Source organism: Mustela erminea, chromosome 2 (assembly GCF_009829155.1).
Source record: "Mustela erminea isolate mMusErm1 chromosome 2, mMusErm1.Pri, whole genome shotgun sequence".
In the NCBI taxonomy this organism is placed as follows: Eukaryota; Metazoa; Chordata; class Mammalia; order Carnivora; family Mustelidae; genus Mustela; species Mustela erminea.
Genome location: NC_045615.1, coordinates 2,651,491 through 2,670,513, shown reverse-complemented (window position 1 = coordinate 2,670,513; position 19,023 = coordinate 2,651,491). Strand labels below are relative to the sequence as shown.

The following is a 19,023-nucleotide window of genomic DNA, read 5'->3' as shown; positions in this document are numbered from 1 at the left end:
CCAACTGAGCCACCCAGGCGTCCCAAATTCCCAGTTTAAAATGAAGATATCATGGTAGTAATAAAGATTTTCAAGTCAAACTTTATTCACTTTGAACCCTAGACTCAGAAGTTCTGGTTGATTTCAAGATTATGTAACTCTGAGATCAAACCTTGCCTGTGTGCACATCTTCATTTCAGTTCCTTCCCAACCCCAGGAAAGGTGTTTCTGGAATGATATTCTTTTTTTCACCCCACTGTTCAAACAGAAACTCTCTTGATACGGTCAATAACTACATCCAAATTACAAATTGCATTTTGGACACTCTGCAAGGAAAATAACATAATAAAATACCTGTCTTTACCTCTCCTCTCTCCTCAAAACTAAAAGTATAGTAAGTAATAAACTATTTTCATTGTCAAGCAACTCAAATAATGATTTTCTATATATTTTTTTAATTTTATTTATTTATTTGAGAGAGAGAGAGAGAGCATGAGAAGGGGGAGGGTCAAAGGGAGAAGCAGACTCCCTGCCAAGCGGGGAGCCTGATGTGGGACTCGATCCTGGGACTCCAGGATCATGAGCCAAAGTCCGGGGGAGTCCGATGTTGGACTCAATCCTGGGACTCCAGGATCATGAGCTGAAGGCAGTCGCTTAACCAACTGAGCCACCCAGGTGTCCCTGATTTTCTATATTCTTTAAATATTCACATAGCAAGGGGTACCTGGGTGGCTTAGTCAGTTTAGCATCTGCCTTTAGCTTGGGTCATGATCTAATGGGTCTGGGAATAGAGCCCTATGTCAGGCTCCCTGCTTAGCAGGGAGTCGGCTTCTCCTTCTCCCTCTGTCCCTCCCTACCATTCATGCTCTCTCTTTCTCAAATAAGTAAACAAATAAATAAAATATTTTTTAAAAAAGATTCACATCAAGAAGGGCACTTGGGTGGCTCAGTCAGTTATGTGGCCAACTCTTGATTTTGGCTCAGGTCATGATCTCAGGGTCATGGGACTGAGCCCTGGGTCAGCTCCATACTCAGCTTAGAGTCTGCTTGTCCCTCTTCCTCTGCTCCTCCCACTGCTTGCATACTCTCTCTCTTCTCTCAAGTAAATAAATAAATAATATCTTTACAAAAATTTACATAGCAAGAGAGCCCTATCAGTGTTTCACAAGAAAGACAGTGCACTGAGTTCTGATATCAGTCTGTACCTTCAGCTGAAACATTTTGGCATGATAGTATAAGAAACCAGGAGAAGATGTAAGAGGAGGCACAGAATGCTGTTTTATTAAGTCTAAAATGTTCTTTTAAGACCTCTTTTGGGAGCGCCTGGGTGGCTCAGTGGGTTAAGCCTCTGCCTTCAGCTCAGGTCATGGTCTCAGGGTCCTGGGATCGAGTCCCGCATTGGGCCCTCTGCTCATCTGCTCAGCAGGGAACCTGCTTCCCTTCCTCTCTCTTTCTGCCTGCCTCTCTGCCTACTTGTGATCTCTGTCTGTCAAATAAATAAAATCTTTAAAAAAAAAAAAAGACCTCTTTTGGTGGCGGCAGGGGGAGCCTGGATGGCTCCGTCAGTTAAGTGTAGAACACTGGTCTTTGACTCAGGTCTCACGATCTTGGGTCATGAGATCCAGCCACATCAGGGACCCACCCTCAAGAGTCTGCTTAGGATTCTCTCCCTCCCTCTGCCTTTTGGCCCCTCCCCCTACTAGCACACATGCGCTCTCTCTCTAAAATATTATTTTTTAAAAAAAGACCTCTTTTTGGGGTACCTGGCTGACTCAGTTGGAAGAGCATGCGACTTGTTCTCAAGATCAAGTTCAAGCCCACATTGGGCGTAGAGATTACTTAATAAAACTTAAAAAAAAAAAAAAAAAAAGAAAAAACTCTTTTCAAAGCAGTTTCCTCTCCTGAGCTGCTGTCCCACATAGGGATGCCAGAGCCAGGGTATCCTATCCCAAGCAAGAAGATGGAAGAGCCAGTGGAAATGCTGGTATCCTTGATCCACTGATGATAATAATAAACAGTGAAAACTCAGCTGTCAGGGACCCTTAGGGAGTAAGTCAATTTGGATAGATGGTGGTGGTGGTGTTTTTTTTAATAAACTATTCATTAAATATTGATTATAAGCCTGAACTAATAGATATATACACACAAATATATACATATACATACACATCTACAACTTTGAAAATAAAAGAAACATTTATGAATCTAAAACTCCTACAGAGTGAACTCATTTTTTTTTTTTAAGATTTATTTTATTTTAGGGTTGCCTGGGTGGCTCAGTGGGTTAGGGCCTCTGCCTTTGGCTCAGGTCATTGTCCCAGAGTCCTGGGATTGAGCCTCGCATCGGGCTCTCTGCTCAGCAGGAAGCCTGCTTCCCTTCCTCTCTCTCTCTGCCTGCCTCTCTGCCTACTTGTGATCCCTGTCAAATAAATAAATAAAATCTTAAAAAAAAAAAAAAGATTTATTTTATTTTAGAGAGAGAGTATATACATGCCAGGATGCGGGCGGGCAGAGGGAAAGGGAGAAAGAGAATCTTAAGCAGGCTCCCTTCCAAGCAGGGTTCAATCCCACGACCGTGAGATCATAACCCCAGCCGATATAAAGAATCGGATGCCCTAACACTAAGCCAACCCAGTGCCCCAGTGAAGTCATTTTTAAAGGTTAAGACACAAAAAACTACTTAGCAATATATAATATATTGAATGCCTCTTACTTAAAATCTGTAAGTGTTCCGGTGGTAATTCTACTGAAAATAAATCCATACAATAGGATCTAAACTGTGACTAAAGAATACATTATAAAAGGCACTAGGGAGGGGCGCCTGGGTGGCTCAGTGGATTAAGCCGCTGCCTTCGGCTCAGGTCATGATCTCAGTGTCCTGGGATCGAGCCCCGCATCCGGCTCTTTGCTCAGCGGGAGCCTGCTTCTCTCTCTCTCTCTCTCTGCCTGACTCTCCGCCAACTTGTGATCTCTCTGTCAAATAAATAAATAAAATCTTTAAAAAAAAAAAAAAAAGGCACTAGGGAAATATACCCAAGAATTAGTGCTGGTAGTGCTAGTACTAGTGCACTAATTTTTTTATTCTTACTTTCCTGTTTTTTTAACCTTTTTCAATGACTGTATTACTTTTATAATCAAAGACAAACATAAGAAGTCAGCATATGTAATTATTTCATATACTATATGATTATGATGATATTTTAACTGAACAAAAAAACTAAGAAAATGATGAAAAGTATAAGGAAGAGTACACTACAGATGGGTTTGGTTTTTTTCTATCTCCTTTGCCCTACATTCCATTTTTTCCAAGTTTTATAGACTTTATTGAAAGACAAGTAACAGGGCACCTGGGTGGCTCGGTTGGTTAAGCAACTTGCCTTCAGCTTGGGTCATGATCCTGGAGTCCCACGGTGGAGTCCCACGGTGGAGTCCTACATCAGTCTCCCTGCTCAGCAAGGAGTCTGCTTCTTCCTCTGACCCTCCCCCTTCTCATCCCACTCTCATGCTCTCTCTCTCATTCTCTCTCAAATAAAGAAAATCTTAAAAAAATAAAAAAATAAAAAAAGTGGGGAGCCTGGGTTGCTCAGTGGGTTAAAGCCTCTGCCTTCGGCTCAGGTCATGATCCCAGGGTCCTGGGATGGAGCCCCACATCAGGCTCTCTGCTCGACAGGGTGCCTGCTTCTCCATCTCTCTCTGCCTGCCTGCCTACTTGTGATCTCTGTCTGTCAAATAAATAAATAAAATCTTTTAAAAAAAAAAAAAAGAAAAGAAAATGGTTTAAAAAAAAAAAAGAAAAGTAACAGATGCCAAGACCAAACAACAACAACAACAAAAACCACAAAGCAACACCACTGGCAATAGCTTTCCCAATGGTAATCAATTTTATACATAAATAAGACTTTTCTCAGATCAGCAGAGCTGTATCCCAAACTGACTCTTACCAGTAATAATGAAAAATTCAACCTCAAACTTAAGTTACACCTAAAACCACCAAGAGTTACTAAGATGACACAGAAGCTTATGCTTCAGAGCATTAAAAAGACATTATGGTAGGCAGGGGGTAGGCCTAAGATTTCTGGCCCATGGTATACACACATTTTCTCCCAATTATTCCATCAAACAATAATGTAGGTACTGCTGTGAAAGGAGTCTGCAAACATAATTAAGGTCCCAAATCAGGTGACCATTAAATAAGATTATCCAGGTGGGCCTGATCTAATCATATGAGACCTTTAAATCTGGATCTAGAGGTAACATACATAAGATTTCAGAGAGTTGAAGTATAAGACAGATTTCATTTGCAAGTTCTGCATTGTTGGCTTCAAGACAGAAGGAACCATGTAGCAAGGAATGCAGACAGTCTCTAGAAGTGACCCCTGGTTGAAAGCCAGCAAAAAATAGGGACTTCATTCCTATTACCACAAGAATTGCCAACAACTTCAATGAGCTTAAAAACAGATTCTCCCCCAGACGCTCCACATGAAAACTCCATCTGTTGTGCTCTTTGATTTTAGCCTTTGAGATCCTGAACAGAGGAGTCCATGCTATGATTGGACTTTTGACCCACAGAACTTTGAGCTAAAAATTGGTTGCTCTTTTCAACCACTGAGTTTGTGGTAATTTGTTACACAGCAATAGAAAACGAATGCAAAATTCTTAGAGTCAAAATTCTTTTCTATAACCTTTCAACAATTATAAACACAGCTTTAAATACAGGAGAAACTAACACAGGCTGTCTCTTAGAATTGCAACAAAAGCCATAATGTATAACTGTGCTGTGACTCATAAAACAGATCAATTGAACTAAACCAAACCACAACATGCATCACAGACCATCTAACCTCAAACTCCATTTTTTTTTTTTAAATTTTTTCCCTATCTATTTCACCCACCCCACCCCAACCCCACATACCTCCTCTCTGGCAATCACCAGTTTATTCTCTATTTTTTTGTTGTATTCATTTGTTTTTGTTTTTTAGTTTCCACATACAAGTAAAATCATATGGTATTTGTCTTTCACTGTCTGGCTTATTTCACTTAGCCTAATACCCTTTACGTCCATCCATATTGTCTCAAATGGCAAAATCAAATTTCTTTTTTATGGTTAAGAAATATTCCTGTGTGTGTGTGTGCGTGCGCGCACACGCGTGTGCACGTGTGTACCCCACTTCTTTATTCATTCATCTACTGATGGACATTTAGGTTTAGACTGCTTACATAACCTGGCTATTAAAAATATGCTGCAATAAACACAGGGATACATGTATCTTTTCAAATTGGTGTTTTCATTTTCTTTGGGTAAATACCCAGTAGTGGAAGGACTGGATCATATGGTATTTCTATTTTTAACCTTTTGAGGAACCTCTATACTGTTTTCCATAGTGGTTGTATCAATTCACATTTCCTCCAACAGTGCACAATTACTCCTTTTTCTCCACATCCTTGCTGACACTGGTTACTTCTTATGTTTTTTATTTGAGCCATTTGACAGGTGTGAGGTGATACTTCATTGTGGTTTTCTTATTTGCATTTCTCTGATGATCAGGGCTGTTGAAGCATTTTTTCATGCGTCTGTTGGCCATGTCTTCTTTGGAAAAATGTCTATTCAGCTCCTCTGTCCATTTTTTAATCAGATTTTTTTTTTGGTGTTGAGTTCAAACTCTTTTTCACATCAGACTTCAAATCCTTATGTTCCAAGATAAGACCTCACACAAACTAATTTAATAGTAATTGCACAGACACTAGATATGACCTTATACTAGAACTTAATGAGTTCTAGCAACTCATCTAGTGAACAAATTCTAACTAATCCTTGCTCAGATTACAAACTTCCACCCTAAAATCTAACAACAGTCCCTAATCTAACAACAGTCCTCAGTGAGCAGGTTTTCCTAACTGTCCCTCCCCTCTTTTGAGATGGTCCCTCATTCCTCTGGTTCTCTCTGCTTGTTGCAGCAAGTTAAATAAACCTAAGTCTTTTTTTCTTAACTACAAATAAATCCTTGATGATCTTTGGTTTATGGGTGTCCGACTATTTAACAATTGGCATTTCCACTAAGATTCAGCTGACCTCCTTGTTTCTGGGAAGACCTGTGGCTTTGTCATAGGTAACCACTTGCTTTCCACTTGCTTAAGGCCACCCTGCCTGTAACAGTGAGGTATCTGAGCTTCAATAATTTTGTTGAACGCTTCAGGATCAAGGTAAAAGTTGGGTTCTCTGACTGTAAGTCTTACCAGATTATACTGTTCATGAGTGAAATTTGAATTCTACCTAATTAACAGCATTCCTATCATCTGTCTGCTTGTTAAGTATCCTTTTTGTTGTTGTTGTTTAAACTCTAGACCCAGCATGCGGCTTGAACTCACCACCATGAGATTAAGAGTCACATGCTCGGGGCGCCTGGGTGGCTCAGTGGGTTAAAGCCTCTGCCTTCAGCTCGGGTCATGATCCCAGGGTCCTGGGATCGAGCCCCGCATCGGGCTCTCTGCTCAGCAGGGAGCCTGCTTCCTCCTCTCTGTCTGCCTGCCTCTCTGCCTACTTGTGATCTCTGTCTGTCAAATAAATAAATAAAATATTAAAAAGAAAAAAAAAAAGAGTCACATGCTCTACATACTGAGCCAGGCAGGCACTCCTTGTTCAGTATCTTGAGTGTCATCCATCTATAAGAGGAAGTCCACAGCACGGAACAGACACAGGCCTAATAAGTCTTTCTTCCCACCAGCTCCAAATACTGACAAGTTCAGAAGGTCTGATCAGACCAGCATCTTTATGTAAACTTTGTCTTGGGTCATGTTTTCTAAAGCCTCCTAAGGACTTCCCTTAGTCCTTATAATCTTGAGATATCTTGTGCTTAGTTTTGTCTGCCTGGAGCAGAGGCTCTGACAAGTCCTCAGTTGATGACAGCTGATCTTTGGTGTCACTTCCTGTCTTGTGGAGACAGGTAGTTGCAAACCATCCTCACCGTATTGTCATTTAAGAGTTTTCTCAGTCTAGGGGCGCCTACGTGGCTCAGTGGGTTAAAGCCTCTGCCTTCCGCTCAGGTCATGATCCCAGGGTCCTGGGATTGAGCTCCACATCGGGCTCTCTGCTCAGCGGGGAGCCTGCTTCCTCCTCTCTCTCTGCCTGCCTCTCTGCCTACTTGTGATCCTGTCTGTCAAATAAATAAATAAAATCTTTAAAAAAAAAAAAGAGTTTTCTCAGTCTATATCAATGTCCACTCTGTGCCTCCTCTATCTACTTCTTTCATGTTTTCAGATTATGAATATAACTCGACAAATGGCATAATTTCACAAAGAAAAATATCTAAATTCTAAATGTCCTCTTGGGGAACTACTGACATGAACAAGATTACCTGAGAGTCACCTTAAAAGGAAAAAGGCACTGTGCCTGGATGACACTTAAGTTGGTTAAGTGACCGACCCTTGATTTCAGCTCAGGTCATGAGATGGAGCCCCAAAATGGCTTCATGCCCAGTAGGGAGTCTGCTTGAGATTCTCCCTCTCCCTCTCCCTCTGCCCCTCCCCTCCCACACTCTCTCCATTTCTCCCTAAAAATAAATAAATCTTAGGAAATATGGGTGGCTCAGGTCATGATGCCAGGGTCCTGGGATCGAGTCCCACATTGGGCTCCCTGCTCAGCGGAAAGGCTGCTGCTTCTTCTGCCCACCACTCCCCCTGCTTTCTCTTTTTCTTCTTTTTCTCCCCTCTTTCTCTCTGGCAAATAAATAAATAAAATCTTTTTAAAAAAATCTTTTTTAAAAAAAGAAAAGAAAAAAGGAAACAATTCTAATTATCCAATGGTCTACATTCCTTAACATGAAGAAATTTCTAAATGCAATTCAAATTCTAAAACTGCCTCCCTGAAAGAATCCCCAAACCCCAAGATAAGAAGGAGAAAGTTTAGGGTCATCTGTGTGGTTCAGTTGGTTGGGTGTCCAACTCTTGATTTCATCTTAGGTCCCTATCCCTCAACCCCTTCCCCCATTCATGTGCTCTCTCACTCTCTCCTTCTAAGATAAATAAATAATTTTTTTTTAAAGGAAAAAATTCATTGAAAAAAAAAATCAGCCTTGTATAGGCCTCCCTAGCAAGTAGGCCATATTTTGATGTGCCCTGGAGATGTAAAACCTGGGAAAGACTAATTGGCATCACCCTAAAAAGAATTTAGAAATTAATCCTTAAGAAATAATGAAAAGAGGGCACCTGGGTGGCTTAGTTGGTTGAGTGCCTTCAGCTCAAATCATGATTCGGGGTCCTGGGATCCAGCCCCGCATCAGGCTCCCAGCTCAGGAGCCCTCTCCCTCTGCCGCTCTTCTGCCTGTGCTCTTTTTCTCAAATAAATAAATAAAATCTTTAAAAGAAGAAGAAGAAAAGAATTAATGAATGAAAAGCCCTTATAATTTTTAACTCTCTGGAAGTTATGAGATTATTCAGGTGGTAGAAATACCACTTTCAGAAAATCCTTTTCACTTGGCCCTTAACTGTAACATTGTCTTGCAGTTATACTAATTTCAAATGAATATAAAAGAATATATGTAAAGACAAGGGAATGAGAATGTGTAGTATCAGTTGTGTTTTTGTTTATCTAGAAATAAAGAGAATATGTCTTAAATAATAAATGTTGTGTTTCACCACAAAAAAGAAATGGTAATTATATGGTGTTATACATTGTTAGCTAATCCTATGGTGGTAAATCATTTTGCAAAATACAGGTGTATCAAATTACATATTGTACATCTTAAGTTACATGTTATATGTCAATTATATCTCAGTAAATCTGGGGGTAAAAAGAAAAGAGAAATTTCTGGTTGCACCAAGATGTGAAAAAAAAATTTTTTTGACAGTATAGGGGCACCTGGGTGGCTCAGTGGGTTAAAGCCTCTGCCTTTGGCTCAGGTCATGATCTCAGGGTCCTGGGATCGAGCCCCACGTCGAGCTTTCTGCTTGGCGGGGAGCTTGTTTCCTCCTCTCTGTCTGCCTGCCTCTCTGCCTACTTGTGATCTCTGTCTGTCAAATAAATAAATAAAATCTTAAAAAAAAAATTTGACAATATACTATAAAGGTACAAGGTCTGAGAGTAAGTACACTTTATTTGTCTGGGTCCTTAACAGGTATAAAGAAGAATTTGAAGGGAGAAATAAAATATGTTAAAATTTTTGATAAAATTGGTCACATATGAGAGGTTTATCATAAAAAATAAACAAAATAGGGGCGCCTGGTTGGCTCAGTTTGTTAAGGGTCTGCCTTTGGCTCAGGTCATGATCTCAGGGTTCTGGGATAGAGCCCTGAATTAGGCTCTCTGCTCAGTAGGGAGTCTGCCTCTGCCCCTCCCCTTCTTGTGCATGTGTTCTCTTTCTTTCTCAAATAAAATCTTTAAAAAAACAATTACATTAAAAAAATTGGGGCGCCTGGGTGGCTCAGTGGATTAAGCCACTACCTTCGGCTCAGGTCATGATCTCGGGGTCCTGGGATCGAGCTCCGCATGGGGCTCTCTGCTCAGCGGGAGCCTGCTTCCCTCTCTCTCTCTGCCTGCCTCTCAGCCTACTTGTCATCTCTCTCTCTCTCTCAAATAAATAAATAAATAAAAATCTTTTTAAAAAACTGCTTAAAAGGGTTTATAAATCTTTTTAATGTAAATTATCCATGAATAAAAAATAAAGTAAAACTAGAATTTAATTTCCTTTTTGTCAAAAAAAGTAAAAGCTATTTTGTGCCTGGATAACACATCCCTTAAATCATCAAAATATTCTCTCAACTCTCTGTGCTTTTTTCTTTTTTAAAGATTTTATTTATTTATTTATTTATTTGAGAAAGAGAGAGAGAGAGAGCCCAAGCAGGGGGAGCAGCAGGCAGAGGCAGAGGGAGAAGCAGGCTCTCAGCTGAATAGAGAGCCTAATGTGGGGATCAATTCCACGACTGAGCCACCCAGATGCCCCTCTCTGTGCTTTTTGAAATACTCACAAATCTTTTGTTTTTTAAGTTCTTTACTTTTGGGGAAAAGTTAACATTCCTAATAATCACTGTTGTTAAAGATACTGCCTGGGAACACCTGGCTGGCTCAGTCAGCGAGCATTCGACTCTTGAACTTAGGGATTCGAGTTTGAGCACCAGTTGGAGGTAGAGATTACTTAAAATTTTTAAAAATATAATCTAAAGAAATTAAATAAAGATACTGCCTGTAACTATTTGTTTGGATAGTTATGATTTACATTTTGTCAAATGACAATTCCTTTTGAATTTGTTTTTGAATTTGTTCTTCTCTAAATTCAGAATAATAAAACTATTAAGATATTTCTCATACCTACAATATTTTTGGGTTTATAAATGATCATTAGGCAACATAAAGATTATTAAAAATGTTTCTAAAAACAAGCCTGGGTGGCTAGTTGGTTAAGGATGTGCCTTTGGCTCCGGTATGATCCCAAGGTCCTGGGATGGAGCCCCACATGGGGCTTCCTGCTCAGTGGGAAGTCTGCTTCCCCTTCTTCCTCTGCCACTCCCCCTGCTTGTGCTCTCTCTCTTCTCTCAAATAAATAAAATCTTTAAAATAAATACATAAATTAATTAATTAATAAAATGTTTTTAAAGGATTACAGAAATTAGCAGCTTTGTTTGGCATCCTCCAACTTTTCATTAATTCAAAAGTATTGTGAGTTTTCTGTTTTATTAAAATTGGGTTAAAAGAAAAAAAACTACCTGATAAAAAAAGTTCAGTCTTCATAAAATTATCATGTGTAAGTTAAATATATTAAAAGTAAATATACTACAATGTTTGTGTATCTTTCAGGTTAAAGGAAACAAATATTGATACACAAAGACTAACACAGCTGTCTACAAAAAGATTTTTTCTGTAGGCTTAAATAAGCTTGTACTGGTGAAATTCGTAATACATTTTATAGAATAAACCCAAGGCCTGAAGATTTGTCAATTTCCCTTGGTCACAGCATGTTCTTACTTTCAGGATAATCAGTGACTAACTTTTTATAAAACTGATTATGGGGGCGCCTGAGTGGCTCAATGGGTTAAGCCTCTGCTTTCGGCTCAGGTCATGATCTCAGGGTCCTGGAATCGAGCCCCACATCAGGTTCTCTGCTCAGTGGGGAGCCTGCTTCCCCCTCTCTCTCTGCCTGCCTCTCTGCCTACTTGTGATCTTTCTCTCTGTCAAATAAATAAATAAAATCTTTAAAAAAAAAATAAAACTGATTATGTACTTTAGTAGAAGATTTCACTCTCTTCCATTCTGACAATGCTGGTTAATATAACAAATAAACTGAAGCCCAGACAGCATCCACAAGTAATTTCTGTTTCTTCCTTACATTCACCTGAAATGGCCAACTGTAATCTAAAGATCAGCAACTGAACTTTGTGGAGACCTATCAAAAGAACTTCTGTAAAGGTATCATAACTATTGATACTACGGAGAATAAATTATGTGCATTGCTGACATCATTGCCATGGTCAGACATTGTGGCTGAGTCTGAATTTCCAAAACTGTTTTGGTCCAAAAGCAGAAGACAATATAAATAGACTATTTCCTTTTTTTTTTTTTTTTTTTTTTTAAGATTTGACAAAGAGAGACAGTAAGACAGGGAACACAAAAGGGGAAGTGGAAGAGGAAGAGAAGCAGGCTTCCTATAGAGCCAGGAGCCCAATGCTGGGCTTGATCCCCGGACCCTAGATCATAACCTGAGCCAAACACTGGCGTTTTAACGAATGAGCCACCCAGACGCCCCTAGACTACTCACTTTTAAGATCATCAGAACACAACCTCTAAGATGCTAGAAGCCACAGATTACCATGTACTTTGCATGATTTTGCCCTTTTTTCTCTCGGCTATTTTCTTCTCTCTCTGCTAGTTCAAGATTCCAGATGTCAGTAAACACCCTGTCCTTTATTCTTAGTACTACCAAGACCTGTATCTCTGACAATCACCATATATAGGACTAAATTTTTCAGACACTGACAAGGTGAACAATCCATATCCAAAATCAAAGGGGAAAAAGTGACTTGCTTAATAAAGGAAGATCCAAATAGATATGGAATACATAGAACATTATTTCAAACTTTAATAGTAACTCTTGTTTGAAGTTTTGTTTGTTGTAAATGCCATGTGTGTGTGATCTCCAGGTTTTAAATGCTACAGTCACATATTATCATGTTAGATGATTTAACAAATCTAAGAAACAGAACAAAGTGGCCTGGTGCTTATAAAGGTCAAAATCACTACCATCAAAAGCTTGATAAACATTCACAACCTATCTAACAATGATGCAGATCATTTTTTTTTTTAAGATTTATTTATTTATTAGTTCAGAGAGAAAGATCACAAGTAGGAAGAGAGGCAAGCAGAGGGAGAGGGGGAAGTAGGCTCCCCGAGGAGCAGAGAGCCTGATGCAGGGCTCAATCCCAGGACCCTGAGACCACGACCTGAGCTGAAGGCAGAGGCTTAACCCACAGAGCCACCCAGGCGCCCCAATGATACAGATCTTGACTGATCACTTCCCCTAAATGTTAAGTCTCTCAAAGTCATTAACAAATGATCAAAAGCAGAGACTGAGGATTGAAAGAGAAAACACAAATTGCTCACAAACACTCAGAAAAACACTATGATTTATAAAACAGATAAACTGAACCAAACCAAGCCACAAAGTGCATTACATACTATCTAAGCTCAAATCCTTTTAAACATTAGCTCGTTATATTCCAATATCAAGACACACTGATATAACTGTAACTCCTGAGGGACTCATGTGTTCTAAAGATAAAGCCACTGACTATTCCATCAACTCACCTAAATTACAGATTCTAGCCAATTCCCACCCAAACTACTAATTTATACCCTAAAATCACTCCGTGACTAACTCCAGCTCCTAAAACCTTGTATATCTTCTTTGCTAACTCCCCACTTCTGAAATGCCCCACAGTTATTCTGGTGTGTGCTATTCCCTGCTGTAGCAAGCTAAATCAATGTGAACTTATTTTCTGACCATAGATATGTTCCTGGTGGCCTTTCATGGTAGGCTTTAACATCCTTATGGCAGGCAACTGGCGGCCTAGAATTAGGAATAGGAAAAAGACTTTATGATATATACCTTTTAAAACTCTATACCATGGGGATGCCTGGGTGGTTCAGTGGGCTAAGCCGCTGCCTTCAGCTCGGGTCATGATCCCAGAGTCCCCTGGGATCAAGTCCCACATGGGCTTCTTGCTCGGTAGAGAGCCTGCTTCTCTCTCTGCCTCTGCCAGCCTCTCTGCCTGCTTGTGTACTCGCTCGCTCTCTCTCTACCTCTCCTTCTGCCTGACAAATAAATAAATGAAATATTTAAAACAAAAAACAAAACAAAAAAACTCTATACCATGTTATTTTATTACATATTTAAAAGAATAAATAAAATAAAATCTACAAATGTATGTAATTCTATTATAAATGAGTCAACCAACAGTAATACTACCAATATCCAATCAGCTACAACTCATCCAGGAATCAGAGTATTTCTGGCTGTCAGCAGACAGAATTCATTACCTGTTTCTAAAAGGCTAAAAAGACACCAGACCATTAATGGATCATCAATGGGTTATCAACAGATCTTTGTGTCAAAATTCAAAATCCCTTCCTGTTTGGAAGGTAAATCTAAATCAGCCAGCAGTTAGAAGTGATAATTAGCTTTGCATCTTTTGTGGACAAATTTTTATTATACAGGGTGGAACAGCATAATGAAACCCACATAGCAACAATTATCAACCTTCATCTAATCTTCAAACTGTTCTTAAAGATTTCTCCAAATCAAAGATACTATGTTATAATTCAATGCAAAAGATTTTTTTAAAAACTAAAGAGCACAGGGCGCCTGGGTGGCTCGGTGGGTTGGGGCCTCTGCCTTCAGCTCAGGTCATGATCCCAGGGTCCTGGGATGGAGCCCCGCATTGGGCTCTCTGCTCAGCGGGGAGCCTGCTTCCTCCTCTCTCTCTGCCTGCTTCTCTGTGATCTCCGTCTGTCAAATAAATAAATAAAATCTTGAAAAAAAATAAAATAAAAACTAAAGAGCACAAGTGCACCTTGATCTGGGGATCATGAGTCCAAGTCCCTGGGCATGGGACATAAAATTTTAAAAAATAATAATCTTAAAAAGACTACAAAACATAAAATAAAAAAATAAAAAATAAATAAAATAAAAAATAAAAAACCAATAACTACCACAAAACAGAAACAAATCTCTTAGAGTTCCAAAAACAACTATTTAAAATTTTGGTATGTATCTTAACATCTTAAATATTTAAACAAACTATTTTATAATTACTTGTATTATACAACCCTGTAATCTTTTGAATTTTATAACAAACTACTAAATTTTTCTCATACCAACAAATATTCTTCTATAATTTTCAGACTCTCCACCATAAAGATAATATAATTCACCTAGACTGTTATTAAACACTGCAGTTATTTTTTCTTTGCTATCAGGAAAAACATAGCAACAAATTACCTTTGTTCATACAAGTTCACATGTTTATCAACCATTTAAATGTATTTATTTATAAATTATCTATAAACATCATATCCTTTGCTCACTTTTCTTTCCTTTTCTATGATTTGCAGTTAAATAAAACAATGACTAAAAACACACCCACATACTAAAGCTAGCAGTAAAAGGCAAATATTTCTTTCCCTAAAGCACACTTTTTAAAGGCATTTCAAGTCCAGGTAATGTTTTATTTTATTTATTTACTTATTTATTTATTTGTCAGAGAGAGAAAGCGCACGCACAAGCAGGGGAAACAGCAGGCACTGGGAGAAGCAGGCTCCCCTCCAAGAAAGGAGCCTGATGAGGGACTTGATTTCAGGACTCTGGAATCATGACCTGAGCAAAAGGCAGATGCTTAACCACCGGAGCCACCCATGCGTCCCTGTTTTTTTTTCTTTTTAGGCAATCTCTACATCCAACGTGAGGCTTGAACTCACAACCCCAGTCAGTGGTATTCTCCACCGACTGAGCCAGCTAGGTGCCCTCACACAGTATTTTTAAGTAAACTTTATCCTCCTAAAGCAAACTACTAATCCCTAGTACACAAGGAGTCTCAATTTATTTCCTTCTTTCAGGCTTTCAGTACAACTTTGAAATAGTCTATTTTTTTTTTTAAAGATTTTATTTATTTATTTGACAGACAGAGATCACAAGCAGACAGAGAGGCAGGCAGAGAGAGAGGGGAGGAAGCAGGCTCCCCGCTGAGCAGAGAGCCCGATGCAGGGGCTCGATGCCAGGACCCTGGGATCATGACCCTATCCGAAGGCAGCGGCTTAACCCACTGAGCCACCCAGGCGCCCCTCATAATAGTCTATTAACTTAAGATCTCATTTTAACAAAGATAAGTCGTTTGCACTAAATCCTGCATTAATTTTAGGGTACAGTTTTCATATCTTCTTTTTTTTTTAATAAACTTTATTGAGGTTTATTTAGGTACAATAAACTACATCCATTAAAGTGTAAAAGTTGGTAAATTTTGACACATGTATATATTTGTCAAAACCACAATCTTGATCAAGATACAGAACATCTCCATCACTACCAAAAGATCCTCTCCTCTGCCCCTAGTACCTCAACCACTGATGTGCTTTCTGTCACTAGACAAATCTGGACTTTTCTAGTTTTATATAAATGGCACTGTCTAGTATACAGTCATTTATGTCTGGTCTTTTTCACTATGCATGTTTTTGTGATTCACCCATGCTGTTGCATATATCAGAAATTTGTATGTTTTTATTGCCAAGTAGTACTCCATGGTGAGGATGCAACATATTATAGTTATCCATTTACCTGCTGAATATTTCCTGGATTTTGCTATTATGACCAAAGCTGTTATAAACATATACACATAGATCTCTTGTTTTCATTTCTCTTGGGTAAACACCAAAGGGTAGAATCCCAGGGTAAAATGGAAGGTGCATAATTAACATATTAAGGAAATGTCAAATAATTTTGCCAAGCAGTTATACAACTTTACAGTCCCACCAGCAGTGTATGAAAGTTCCACTTACTCCGTATCTTGTCAAAACTAGAAATGTTCAGTTTCAGACATTCTAATCCGTGGTGGTGGTGTTTCATTGTATTTTTAATTTGCATTCCCCAGTAGCTAATGATGCTGAAATATCTTCTTGTATGCTACTGGCCACTTGTATACTTTTGTTTATGATTTATCTGTTCAAATCTTTAGTCCACTTTTAAAACTCTGATTGTCTTATTAGTGAATTTTAAGTTCTTCACAAAGTTTTTATTTATTATATAATATTATATAATATGTAATCATATAATATTATATAATAAAAATACTTTATTATATAATCTTATTACATAAGATCCTATTTATTTATTTGAGAGCAAGCATTAGTAGGGGAGGGGCAGAGAAAGAGGGAGAAGCAAACTCCCCACTGAGTGCAGAGTCTGACAATGACCCCCAGGACCCTGAGATCAAGACCTAAGCCAAAGGCAGATGTTTAACACAACTAAGCCACCCAAGTGCACCCTCCCACCTTTTTTTACAATGTGGAGCCCAACAAGGGGCTTGAACTCAGGACCCTGAGATGAGACCCAAGCCAAGATCAAGAGTTGGATACTTAGTCAACCAAGCTTCCCAGGTACCCCTTGTCTTTTCATTTTCTTAATGAAACACACTTAGAAGAACAAAAAAATCTTAATTTTGATACAGTCCAATTATCAGTTTTTATGGTTCATTTTCTTTGTGACCTAAGAAAACTGTCTACTCCAAAGTCACAAAGATTTCTCTTATGTCTTGATTATTGCAGCTTTGTAGTAAGTCATTAAATCAGGTAGTCTGAGTTTTTCAACTTTGTTCTGCCTTTTGAAAATTGGTTTGCTTATTCTCAGTCTTAGTCATTTCCATACAAACTTTATTTTTTCTAAAGTTTATTTATTTATTTGTAATCTCTACAGCCAACTTGGGGCCTGAAGTCATGACCTCAAAATCAAGAGTCTTGTGCTCTACCGACTAAGCCAGCCAGGTGTCCCTCTAAATAAATTTTAGAATCAGCTTACCAATTTCTATTTAAAAATCCCAGGATTTTGGGAGCCTTCGGCTCAGTTCATGATCCCGGAGTCCCGGGATAGAGTCCCACTTCGGGCTCCCAGCTCCATGGGGAATCTGCTTCTCCCTCTGACCTTCTCCCCTCTCATTCTCTCTCTCAAATAAACAAATAAAATCTTAAAAAATTAAAATCCCACAGACCTGTACCCCTGGGGATAAAAATATATGTTTATAAAAAATTAAAAATTAAAAAAAAAAGACAGAAAAGAGAAACAACAGAGAAGAAATTAATCAAATTAAGTAATCAGACATTATTACTATCATAGATAGAGAACGTATTCCAAACTTGTATTATTACCACATTAAGTAAATGCTTATAAATGACACATATATGCACTGAACTGAAATAATCCATAATAAAAAAATTTAGCTTTAAAAAAAAAAATTTAAATCCCAGGATTTTTATTGAAATTGCCTTTATTTATAAATCAGTTTGGGGAACTGACATCTTAACAATTTTGCATTGTCTGACCAAGAACATGATAACTCTCCTTATAGTTTTTTTTTTTTAAACTATTTTATTTATTTGACAGAGAGATCACAGGTAGGCTGAGAGGCAGGCAGAGAAGGGGGGGAAGCAGGCTCCCCGCTGAGCAGAGAGCCCAATGTGGGGCTCGATCCCAGGACCCTGAGATCATGACCTGAGCTGAAGGCAGAGGCTTAACCTACTGAGCCACTCAGGTGCCCCAACTCTCCTTATAGTTAGGTCTTTAATTTCCCTCATTTCCCTCAGGAATGTACTATGGTTTTCAGTAAAGAGATTTTATGCATTTTTGTCACATTTATTCCCAAATATTTCGTGGGTTTTAGAAATATTCTAAGTAAAAATAAAAAAATTCATTTCCCAATTGTTTGCTGATAGTATATAAAAATACAATTGATTTTGGGGCACATGGGTGGCTCAGTGGGTTAAACCTCTGCCTTTGGCTCGGGTCATGATCCCAGGGTCCTGGGACTGATCCCCATATGGGGCTCTCTGCTCAGCAGGGAGCCGGCTTCCTCCTCTCTCTTTCTGCCTGCCTCTCTGTCTACTTGTGATCTCTATCTGTCAAATAAATAAATAAATAAATAAAATCAATCTTTAAAAAAAAATACAATTGATTTTTATATATTCACCTTTTATCCTTTGACTTTGCTAAATCCTGTTAATAATGGTTATTTGGCAGATTACCTAAGACTTTTTACAGTCTTGCAATTTGTAAAAAGAAACATTTTTATTTCTTCCCTTCTAATCTATATGCCTTTTTGTTCTACTTCTTCCCCTATTTCAATGGCTAGGACAACCAGTTACAATGCTGACCAGACGTAGCAAGCAAGGGCATTGTTGCCTTATTCCTAATCTTAGGGGTAAAGCACTCAATATTTTACCATTAAGTACGAATTTGTTGTGGGTTTTTCTTAAATGAGCATCAGTTGAAGAAGCTCCCCTATCCTATTCCTAGTTTTCTGAGGTTTGTTTAAATCATGAATGAGTACAGAATTTTTGTCAATTGGTTTTTCTGAATTTACTGAAGTAGTCATATGAGTTTTCTCATATGGTTACCATGGCAGATTATACTAATTGATTTTCAAACCAACTCTGCATTCCTGGGATATACCCTACTTGGCAATTGTGTTGCTATTATTAGCACATTCAAGTTGCTGACACAAGTTAGTTAAAAATCTCTGACACAGAAGTAATTACTTATGTTGTACAAAATTGTCAAAACTATGGTATCCACAAAACCTTAGGTTTCAATATAGGTTTTAGATTTTAATTTTCTTAACTGGAATTGCAATAATAACTACAGTGATCATGATGTTTACTAGTTGTATGCTAACTACACAACAGGCATTATGCTAATTACTTCATATATATTCTCATTTAATCTAATAACACTTTAAGTTTTATTTTTTTAAATTTGTTATTTATTTGTCAGAGAGAGAGAGACAGACAGAGCACAAGCA

General features: G+C 38.4%; 1 protein-coding gene across 2 annotated transcripts in view; it reads right to left on the bottom strand.

Moving 5' to 3' along the window:
• The window catches only part of PPP3CC (protein phosphatase 3 catalytic subunit gamma), a 96,066-nt gene that overhangs the window by 63,658 nt on the left and 13,385 nt on the right, over positions 1-19,023 (bottom strand). The gene's annotated exons all lie outside the window — the stretch shown is intronic.